A 9953-nucleotide genomic window follows, 5' to 3' on the forward strand; every position below is an offset into this window, starting at 1 on the left:
CATATTTGCTCATTCGGCCTGAAAATGCTTTTAAGTGCATAAAAACTTACACTCTTGATTTCTGGCTAAATAAAAGCTGTTGCAATGATATTTCCATGCTGAACTGAGTTGTTCTGGCTCAAATATGAAGGCAAACCCACTTTCCTTAGAGTGTTTTGCTGCAATTGGCAGAAATCAGCTCATTCGGCCTGAAGATGCTTTTAAGCACATAAAAACTTACACTTTTGATTTCTGGCTAAATAAAAGCTGTAGCAATGATATTTCCATGCTGAACTGAGTTGTTCTGGGTCAAATATGAAGACAAACCCACTTTCCTTTCAGTATTTTGCTGCATTTGGCAGAAACAAGCATATTTGCTCATTAGCCCTGAAAATGCTTTTAAGCGCATAAAAACGTACACTCTTGATTTCTGAATAAATAAAGGCTGTTGCAATGATATTTCCATGCTGAACAGAGTTGTTCTGGGTCAAATATGAAGGCAAACCCACTTTCCTTTCAGCATTTTGCTGCAATTGGCAGAAATCAGCTCATTCGGCCTGAAAATGCTTTTAAGCGCATAAAAACTTACACTCTTGATTTCTGGCTAAATAAAAGCTGTAGCAATGATATTTCCATGCTGAACTAATTTGTTCTGGGTCAAAAATAAAGGCAAACCCACTTTCCTTTCAGTATTTTGCTACATTTGGCAGAAACAACCATATTTGCTAATTAGGCCTGAATTTGCTTTTAAGCGCGTAAAAACTTACACTCTTGATTTCTGGCTAAATAAAAGCTTTTGTAATGATATTTCCATGCTGGACTGAGTTGTTCTGGGTCAAATATGAAGGCAAACCCACTTTCCTTTGAGTATTTTGCTGCAATTGGCAGAAGTCAGCTCATTCGGCCTGAAAATGCTTTTAAGCGCATAAAAACTTACACTCTTGATTTCTGGCTAAATAAAAGCTATAGCAATGATATTTCCATGCTGAACTGAGTTGTTCTGGGTCAAATATGAAGACAAACCCACTTTCCTTTCAGTATTTTGCTGCATTTGGCAGAAACAAGCATATTTGCTCATTAGCCCTGAAAATGCTTTTAAGCGCATAAAAACGTACACTCTTGATTTCTGAATAAATAAAGGCTGTTGCAATGATATTTCCATGCTGAACAGAGTTGTTCTGGGTCAAATATGAAGGCAAACCCACTTTCCTTTCAGCATTTTGCTGCAATTGGCAGAAATCAGCTCATTCGGCCTGAAAATGCTTTTAAGCGCATAAAAACTTACACTCTTGATTTCTGGCTAAATAAAAGCTGTTGCAATGATATTTCCATGCTGAACTGAGTTGTTCTGGCTCAAATATGAAGGCAAAGCCACTTTCCTTTCAGTATTTTGCTGCATTTGGCAGAAACAAGCATATTTGCCATTCGGCCTGAAAATGCTTTTAAGCGCATAAAAACTTACACTCTTGATTTCTGGCTAAATAAAAGCTGTAGCAATGATATTTCCATGCTGAACTGAGTTGTTCTGGGTCAAAAATAAAGGCAAACCCACTTTCCTTTCAGTATTTTGCTGCATTTGGCAGAAACAAGCATATTTGCTAATTAGGCCTGAATTTGCTTTTAAGCGCATAAAAACTTACACTCTTGATTTCTGGCTAAATAAAAGCTGTAGCAATGATATTTCCATGCTGAACTGAGTTGTTCTGGGTCAAATATGAAGGCAAAACCACTTTCCTTTGAGTGTTTTGCTGCAATTGGCAGAAATCAGCTCATTCGGCCTGAAAATGCTTTTAAGCGCATAAAAACTTACACTCTTGATTTCTGGCTAAATAAAAGCTGTTGCAATGATATTTCCATGCTGAACTGAGTTGTTCTGGGTCAATTATGAAGGCAAACCCACTTTCCTTTCAGTATTTTGCTGCATTTGGCAGAAACAAGCATATTTGCTCATTCGGCCTGAAAATGCTTCTAAGCGCATAAAAACTTACACTCTTGATTTCTGGCTAAATAAAAGCTGTTGCAATGATATTTCCATGCTGAACTGAGTTGTTCTGGGTCAATTATGAAGGCAAACCCACTTTCCTTTCAGTATTTTGCTGCAATTGGCAGAAATCAGCTCATTCGGCCTGGAAATGCTTTTAAGCACATAAAGACTTACACTTTTGATTTCTGGCTAAATAAAAGCTGTAGCAATGATATTTCCATGCTGAACTAAGTTGTTCTGGGTCAAAAATAAAGGCAAACCCACTTTCCTTTCAGTATTTTGCTGCATTTGGCAGAAACAAGCATATTTGCACATTCGGCCTGAAAATGCTTTTAAGCGCATAAAAACTTACACTCTTGATTTCTGGCTAAATAAAAGCTGTAGCAATGATATTTCCATGCTGAACTGAGTTGTTCTGGGTCAAATATGAAGGCAAAACCACTTTCCTTTGAGTATTTTGCTGCAATTGGCAGAAGTCAGCTCATTCGGCCTGAAAATGCTTTTAAGCGCATAAAAACTTACACTCTTGATTTCTGGCTAAATAAAAGCTGTAGCAATGATATTTCCATGCTGAACTGAGTTGTTCTGGGTCAAATATGAAGACAAACCCACTTTCCTTTCAGTATTTTGCTGCATTTGGCAGAAACAAGCATATTTGTTGATTCGGCCTTCTTCTTCTTTTCCTTTCGGCTGCTCCCTTTCAGGGGTCGCCACAGCGAATCATTTTCCTCCATCTAACTCTGTCCTCTGCATCCTCTTCACTCACACCAACTAACTTCATGTCCTCCCTCACTACATCCATAAATCTCCTCTTTGGTCTTCCTCTAGACCTCCTGCCTGGCAGCTCCAACCTCAGCATCCTTCTACCGATATATTCACAGTTTCTCCTCTGAACATGTCCAAACCACCTCAATCTGGCCTCTCTGACTTTATCTCCAAAACATCTAACATGAGCTGTCCCTCTGATGTACTCATTCCTGATCCTGTCCATCCTCGTCACTCCCAAAGAGAACCTCAACATCTTAAGCTCTGCTACCTCCAGCTCTGCCTCCTGTCTTTTCTTCAGTGCCACTGTCTCTAAGCCGAACAACATTGCTGGTCTCACCACCGTCTTGAACACCTTTCCTTTCATTCTCGCTGAGACTCTTTTATCACACAACACACCTGACACTTTTCTCCACCCGTTCCAACCTGCCTGCACTCGCCTCTTCACCTCTTTTCCACACTCACCGTTGCTCTGAACCGTTGACCCTAAATACTTAAAGTCCTGCACCTTCTTCACCTCTGCTCCCTGTAACCTCACCGTTCCACCTGGGTCCCTCTCATTCACACACATGTATTCTGTCTTGCTGCGGCTAAGCTTCATTCCTCTGTTTTCCAGAGCAGACCTCCACCACTCTAGATTTTCCTCCACCTGCTCCCTGCTCTCACTACAAATAACAATGTCATCTGCAAACATCATAGTCCAGGGAGATTCTTGTCTAACCTCATCTGTCAGTCTGTCCATCACCAGAGCAAACAAGAAGGGGCTCAAAGCCGATCCTTGATGCAGACCCACCTCCACCTTGAACTCCTCTGTCACACCTACAGCACCTCACCACTGTCTTACAGCTCTCATACATGTCCTGCACCACTCTAACATACTTCTCTGACACTCCAGACGTCCTCATACAATACCACAGCTCCTCTCTCGGCACCCTGTCATACGCTTTCTCTAAATCTACGCAGACACAATGCAACTCCCTATGACCCTCTCTGTACTTCTCCATCAGCGTCCTCAAAGCAAATACTGCATCTGTTGTACTCTTTCTAGGCATGAAACCATATTGCTGCTCACAAATACTCACCTCTGCGCTTAGCCGAGCTTCCACTACTCTTTCCCACAACTTCATTGTGTGACTCATCAGCTTTATTCCTCTGTAGTTGCCACAGCTCTGCACATCTCCCTTGTTCTTAAAAATTGGTACCAGTACACTTTTCCTCCAGTCCTCTGGCATCCTCTCACTCTCCAAGATCTTGTTAAACAAACTAGTCAAAAACTCTACTGCCGCCTCTCCTAGACACTTCCATACCTCCACAGGTATGTCATCAGGACCAACTGCCTTTCCACTCTTCATCCTCTTCAATGTCCTCCTCACTTCACTCTTACTAATCTTTGCTACTTCCTGCTCCACAACAGTCACCTCTTCTACTCTTCGTTCCCTTTCATTTTCCTCATTCATCAACTCTTCAAAGTTCTCCTTCCATATTCCCATCACACTCCTGGCACCTGTCAATACATTTCCATCCTTATCTTTAATCACCCTAACCTGCTGCACATCCTTTCCATCTCTATCTCTTTGTCTGGCCAACCTGTACAAATCCACCTCTCCCTCTTTAGTGTCCAACCTAGCATACAAGTCCTCATATGCTCTTTGTTTGGCCTGTGCCACCTCTATCTTCACCTTACGCTGTATCTCCCTGTACTCCTGTCTACTCTCTTCAGTCCTCTCAGTGTCCCACTTCTTCTTAGCTAACCTCTTTCTCTGTATACACTCCTGAACTTCCTCGTTCCACCACCAAGTCTCCTTGTCCGCTTTCCTCTTTCCAGATGACACACCGAGTACCCTCCTACCTGTCTCCCTGATCAAATTAGCTGTAGTAGTCCAGTCATCTGGAAGCACCTCCAAACCACCCAGAGTCTGTCTCAGCTCCTCCCTGAAAACTAAACGACATTCTTCCTTTTTCAACTTCCACCACTTTGTCCGCTGCTCTGCCTTAGTCCTCCTTATCTTCCTCACCACCAGCATCATTTTACACACCACCATCCTGTGTTGTCTGGCTACACTCTCCCCTACCAATGCTTTACAGTCACTGATCTCTTTCAGATTACAACGTCTACACAAGATGTAGTCTACCTGAGTGCTTCTCCCTCCGCTCTTGTACGTCACCCTATGTTCCTGCCTCTTCTGAAAGAAAGTGTTTACTACAGCCATTTCCATCCTCTTTGCAAAGTCAACCACCATCTGACCTTCTGCGTTCCTGTCCTGAACACCAAACCTGCCCATAACAGTCTCATCACCTCTGTTCCCTTCACCTACATGCCCATTGAAATCTGCACCAGTGACAACTCTCTCACCTCTGGGGATGCTCTGCATCACTTCATCTAACTCACTCCAGAATTTCTCCTTCTCTTCTAACTCACATCCTACCTGTGGGGCATAACCACTCACAACATTGAACATCACCCCTTCAACTTCCAGCTTCAGACTCATCAACCTGTCTGATACTCTTTTCACCTCTAGAACATTCCTCACAAAATCCTCTTTCAATATAACTCCTACTCCATTTCTCTTCCTATCTGACCCATGGTAAAACAACTTGAACCCTGCTCCTAAGCTTCTAGCCTTGCTACCTTTCCACCTGGTCTCCTGGACACACAGTATGTCCACCTTCCTTCTCTGCATCATGTCGATCAACTCCCTAGCCTTCCCTGTCATAGTACCAACATTCAAAGTCCCTACTGTCAGTCCTACATTCTTAGCTTTCCTCTTCTCTCTCTGCCTACGAACACACCTTCCTCCTCTTCTTCTTCGTCTTCGACCAACAGTAGTCCAATTTCCACTGGTACCCTGTAGGTCAACAGCACAGTTGGTTAGCGACTGTCTTTTGGTTTGTTTATTTCTATCAGGCTAGCTAGGACTTTCTGTGGGAAATGGCTTATTTTGTTTATTATGTTGGCCTTGGTTCGCCCTGAGTTGTAGTGTCATGTTTTGTTTGACACTTTCTTTCGTTTAAAATAAATATCATTCTGTTGGAACATCTCGATCCTGGATTTTGGTTTGGGGATCGGAGAGGGAACATGCTAATTTATCTTTGTATGTTGCACCCTGACCCCCTAGACAGGGGCGTAACAGACCAGTACAGTTATACTACTTTGTACTTTGCCACATTTATCTTCTTCTTAGCAAGTGTCATGCATTCTGCTTCTCCAGCGTTTTTAAGAGCTGTTGATGATGTCAAATGCAGCTTACGGCCACACCGCTCTCTAAGCGCCCGATCTTGTCCGATCTCGGCAGCCAAATAGGGCCGGGCCTGGTTAGTACTTGGTAGGAAGACCGCCTGGGAATACCAGGTGCTGTAAGCTTTTTTGCTTGGGTTTACGGGCAGCACAAGCTGGTGTTACTGCCTATTTATTCATAGAAATTGTTCTATATTTTCATCCAATTTTGTTCTTTCATTGCTGTTTTGCTACTTTATTGGTTTGTCAACCATCGTGCTTCTTTACTACTAGACCAGTACCGTTTTAGTACTTTGCCACATTTATCTTCTTCTTAGCAAGTGTTATGCATTCTGCTTCTCCAGCGTTTTTAGGAGCTGTTGATGATATCAAATGCAGCTTACGGCCATACTGCTCTCGAAGCGCCCGATCTCGTCCGATCTCGGCAGCCAAATAAGGCCGGGCCTAGTTAGTACTTGGTAGGAAGACCGCCTTGGAATAAAAGGTGCTGTAAGCTTTTTTGCTTGGGTTTACGGGCAGCACAAGCTGGTGTTACTGCCTATTTATTCATAGAAATTGTTCTATATTTTCATCAAATTTTGTTCTTTCATTGCTGTTTTGCTACTTTATTGGTTTGCCAACCATCGTGCTTCATTACTAGTAGACCATGTTACGGTCCTGGCCATATGTGTTGTTTTTATTTTCTTGTTCTTATAGGTGCCCTGCCTGATTGGCCGGATTGGGGGGCAGTACAGGAAGCTGATTGGTCCATCCTACACTTCCTGGAGTTTTAAAAGTACGGTTCCCAACAGCTAGCGAGGCTCTTTCTGGCATCAGCACCTGTTTGCTGTTCTTGGTTTCCAAACCTTATTTAGCATTTTTGAATTGTTAGGTTTTGTGCCGTGGTTTTGTTTATAAATTGTATATTTTGTAAATAGTATTAAATCTGTAGGGGTGAACTGCCATTTTCTTTGGACTGTTTTCACATTAGGGAGTTAGGGTTAGCGACTGTCTTTTGGTTTGTTTATTTCTATCAGGCTAGCTAGCACTTTCTGTGGGAAATGGCTTATTTTGTTTATTATGTTGGCCTTGGTTCGCCCTGAGTTGTAGTGTCATGTTTTGTTTGACACTTTCTTTCGTTTAAAATAAATATCATTCTGTTGGAACATCTCGATCCTGGATTTTGGTTTGGGGATCGGAGAGGGAACATGCTAATTTATCTTTGTATGTTGCACCCTGACCCCCTAGACAGGGGCGTAACAGACCAGTACAGTTATAGTACTTTGTACTTTGCCACATTTATCTTCTTCTTAGCAAGTGTCATGCATTCTGCTTCTCCAGCGTTTTTAAGAGCTGTTGATGATGTCAAATGCAGCTTACGGCCACACCGCTCTCTAAGCGCCCGATCTCGTCCGATCTCGGCAGCCAAATAGAGCCGGGCCTGGTTAGTACTTGGTAGGAAGACCGCCTGGGAATACCAGGTGCTGTAAGCTTTTTTGCTTGGGTTTACGGGCAGCACAAGCTGGTGTTACTGCCTATTTATTCATAGAAATTGTTCTATATTTTCATCAAATTTTGTTCTTTCATTGCTGTTTTGCTACTTTATTGGTTTGTCAACCATCGTGCTTCATTACTAGTAGACCATGTTACGGTCCTGGCCATATGTGTTGTTTTTATTTTCTTGTTCTTATAGGTGCCCTGCCTGATTGGCCGGATTGGGGGGCAGTACAGGAAGCTGATTGGTCCATCCTACACTTCCTGGAGTTTTAAAAGTACGGTTCCCAACAGCTAGCGAGGCTCTTTCTGGCAGCAGCACCTGTTTGCTGTTCTTGGTTTCCAAACCTTATTTAGCATTTTTGAATTGTTAGGTTTTGTGCCGTGGTTTTGTTTATAAATTGTATATTTTGTAAATAGTATTAAATCTGTAGGGGTGAACTGCCATTTTCTTTGGACTGTTTTCACATTAGGGAGTTAGGGTTAGCGACTGTCTTTTGGTTTGTTTATTTCTATCAGGCTAGCTAGCACTTTCTGTGGGAAATGGCTTATTTTGTTTATTATGTTGGCCTTGGTTCGCCCTGAGTTGTAGTGTCATGTTTTGTTTGACACTTTCTTTCGTTTAAAATAAATATCATTCTGTTGGAACATCTCGATCCTGGATTTTGGTTTGGGGATCGGAGAGGGAACATGCTAATTTATCTTTGTATGTTGCACCCTGACCCCCTAGACAGGGGCGTAACAGACCAGTACAGTTATAGTACTTTGTACTTTGCCACATTTATCTTCTTCTTAGCAAGTGTCATGCATTCTGCTTTTCCAGCGTTTTTAAGAGCTGTTGATGATATCAAATGCAGCTTACGGCCACACCGCTCTCTAAGCGCCCGATCTCGTCCGATCGCGGCAGCCAAATAGAGCCGGGCCTGGTTAGTACTTGGTAGGAAGACCGCCTGGGAATACCAGGTGCTGTAAGCTTTTTTGCTTGGGTTTACGGGCAGCACAAGCTGGTGTTACTGCCTATTTATTCATAGAAATTGTTCTATATTTTCATCAAATTTTGTTCTTTCATTGCTGTTTTGCTACTTTATTGGTTTGTCAACCATCGTGCTTCATTACTAGTAGACCATGTTACGGTCCTGGCCATATGTGTTGTTTTTATTTTGTTGTTCTTATAGGTGCCCTGCCTGATTGGCCGGATTGGGGGGGCAGTACAGGAAGCTGATTGGAAAATCCTACACTTCCTGGGATTTTAAAAGTACGGTTCCCAACAGCTAGCGAGGCTCTTTGTGGCAGCAGCACCTGTTTGCTGTTCTTGGTTTCCAAACCTTATTTAGCATTTTTGAATTGTTAGGTTTTGTTCCGTGGTTTTATTTATAAATTGTATATTTTGTAAATAGTATTAAATCTGTAGGGGTGAACTGCCATTTTCTTTGGATTGTTTTCTCTTGTTTTCACATTAGGGAGTTAGGGTTAGCGACTGTCTTTTGGTTTGTTTATTTCTATCAGGCTAGCTAGCACTTTCTGTGGGAAATGGCTTATTTTGTTTATTATGTTGGCCTTGGTTCGCCCTGAGTTGTAGTGTCATGTTTTGTTTGACACTTTCTTTCGTTTAAAATAAATATCATTCTGTTGGAACATCTCGATCCTGGATTTTGGTTTGGGGATCGGAGAGGGAACATGCTAATTTATCTTTGTATGTTGCACCCTGACCTCCTAGACAGGGGCGTAACAGACCAGTGCAGTTATAGTGCTTTGTACTTTGCCACATTTATCTTCTTCTTAGCAAGTGTCATGCATTCTGCTTCTCTAGCGTTTTTAAGAGCTGTTGATGATGTCAAATGCAGCTTACGGCCACACCGCTCTCTAAGCGCCCGATCTCGTCCGATCTCGGCAGCCAAATAGAGCCGGGCCTGGTTAGTACTTGGTAGGAAGACCGCCTGGGAATACCAGGTGCTGTAAGCTTTTTTGCTTGGGTTTACGGGCAGCACAAGCTGGTGTTACTGCCTATTTATTCATAGAAATTGTTCTATATTTTCATCAAATTTTGTTCTTTCATTGCTGTTTTGCTACTTTATTGGTTTGCCAACCATCGTGCTTCATTACTAGTAGACCATGTTACGGTCCTGGCCATATGTGTTGTTTTTATTTTCTTGTTCTTATAGGTGCCCTGCCTGATTGGCCGGATTGGGGGGCAGTACAGGAAGCTGATTGGTCCATCCTACACTTCCTGGAGTTTTAAAAGTACGGTTCCCAACAGCTAGCGAGGCTCTTTCTGGCATCAGCACCTGTTTGCTGTTCTTGGTTTCCAAACCTTATTTAGCATTTTTGAATTGTTAGGTTTTGTGCCGTGGTTTTGTTTATAAATTGTATATTTTGTAAATAGTATTAAATCTGTAGGGGTGAACTGCCATTTTCTTTGGACTGTTTTCACATTAGGGAGTTAGGGTTAGCGACTGTCTTTTGGTTTGTTTATTTCTATCAGGCTAGCTAGCACTTTCTGTGGGAAATGGCTTATTT

The 9953-nt window shown here is 42.3% G+C and overlaps 5 pseudogenes; all 5 read left to right on the forward strand.

Annotated features, from left to right (window-relative positions):
* The first annotated feature begins 5970 nt into the window (after positions 1 to 5970).
* Positions 5971 to 6089, forward strand: LOC137122874 (5S ribosomal RNA; annotated as a pseudogene).
* Positions 6090 to 6340: 251 nt separating this feature from the next.
* LOC137122876 (5S ribosomal RNA) lies at positions 6341 to 6459 on the forward strand (annotated as a pseudogene).
* An 857-nt stretch (positions 6460 to 7316) lies between these two features.
* LOC137122872 (5S ribosomal RNA) lies at positions 7317 to 7435 on the forward strand (annotated as a pseudogene).
* An 857-nt stretch (positions 7436 to 8292) lies between these two features.
* LOC137122875 (5S ribosomal RNA) lies at positions 8293 to 8411 on the forward strand (annotated as a pseudogene).
* Positions 8412 to 9279: 868 nt separating this feature from the next.
* LOC137122873 (5S ribosomal RNA) lies at positions 9280 to 9398 on the forward strand (annotated as a pseudogene).
* Positions 9399 to 9953: the final 555 nt, after the last annotated feature.

Source organism: Channa argus, unplaced genomic scaffold (genome assembly GCF_033026475.1).
Source record: "Channa argus isolate prfri unplaced genomic scaffold, Channa argus male v1.0 Contig230, whole genome shotgun sequence".
Classification (NCBI taxonomy): domain Eukaryota; kingdom Metazoa; phylum Chordata; class Actinopteri; order Anabantiformes; family Channidae; genus Channa; species Channa argus.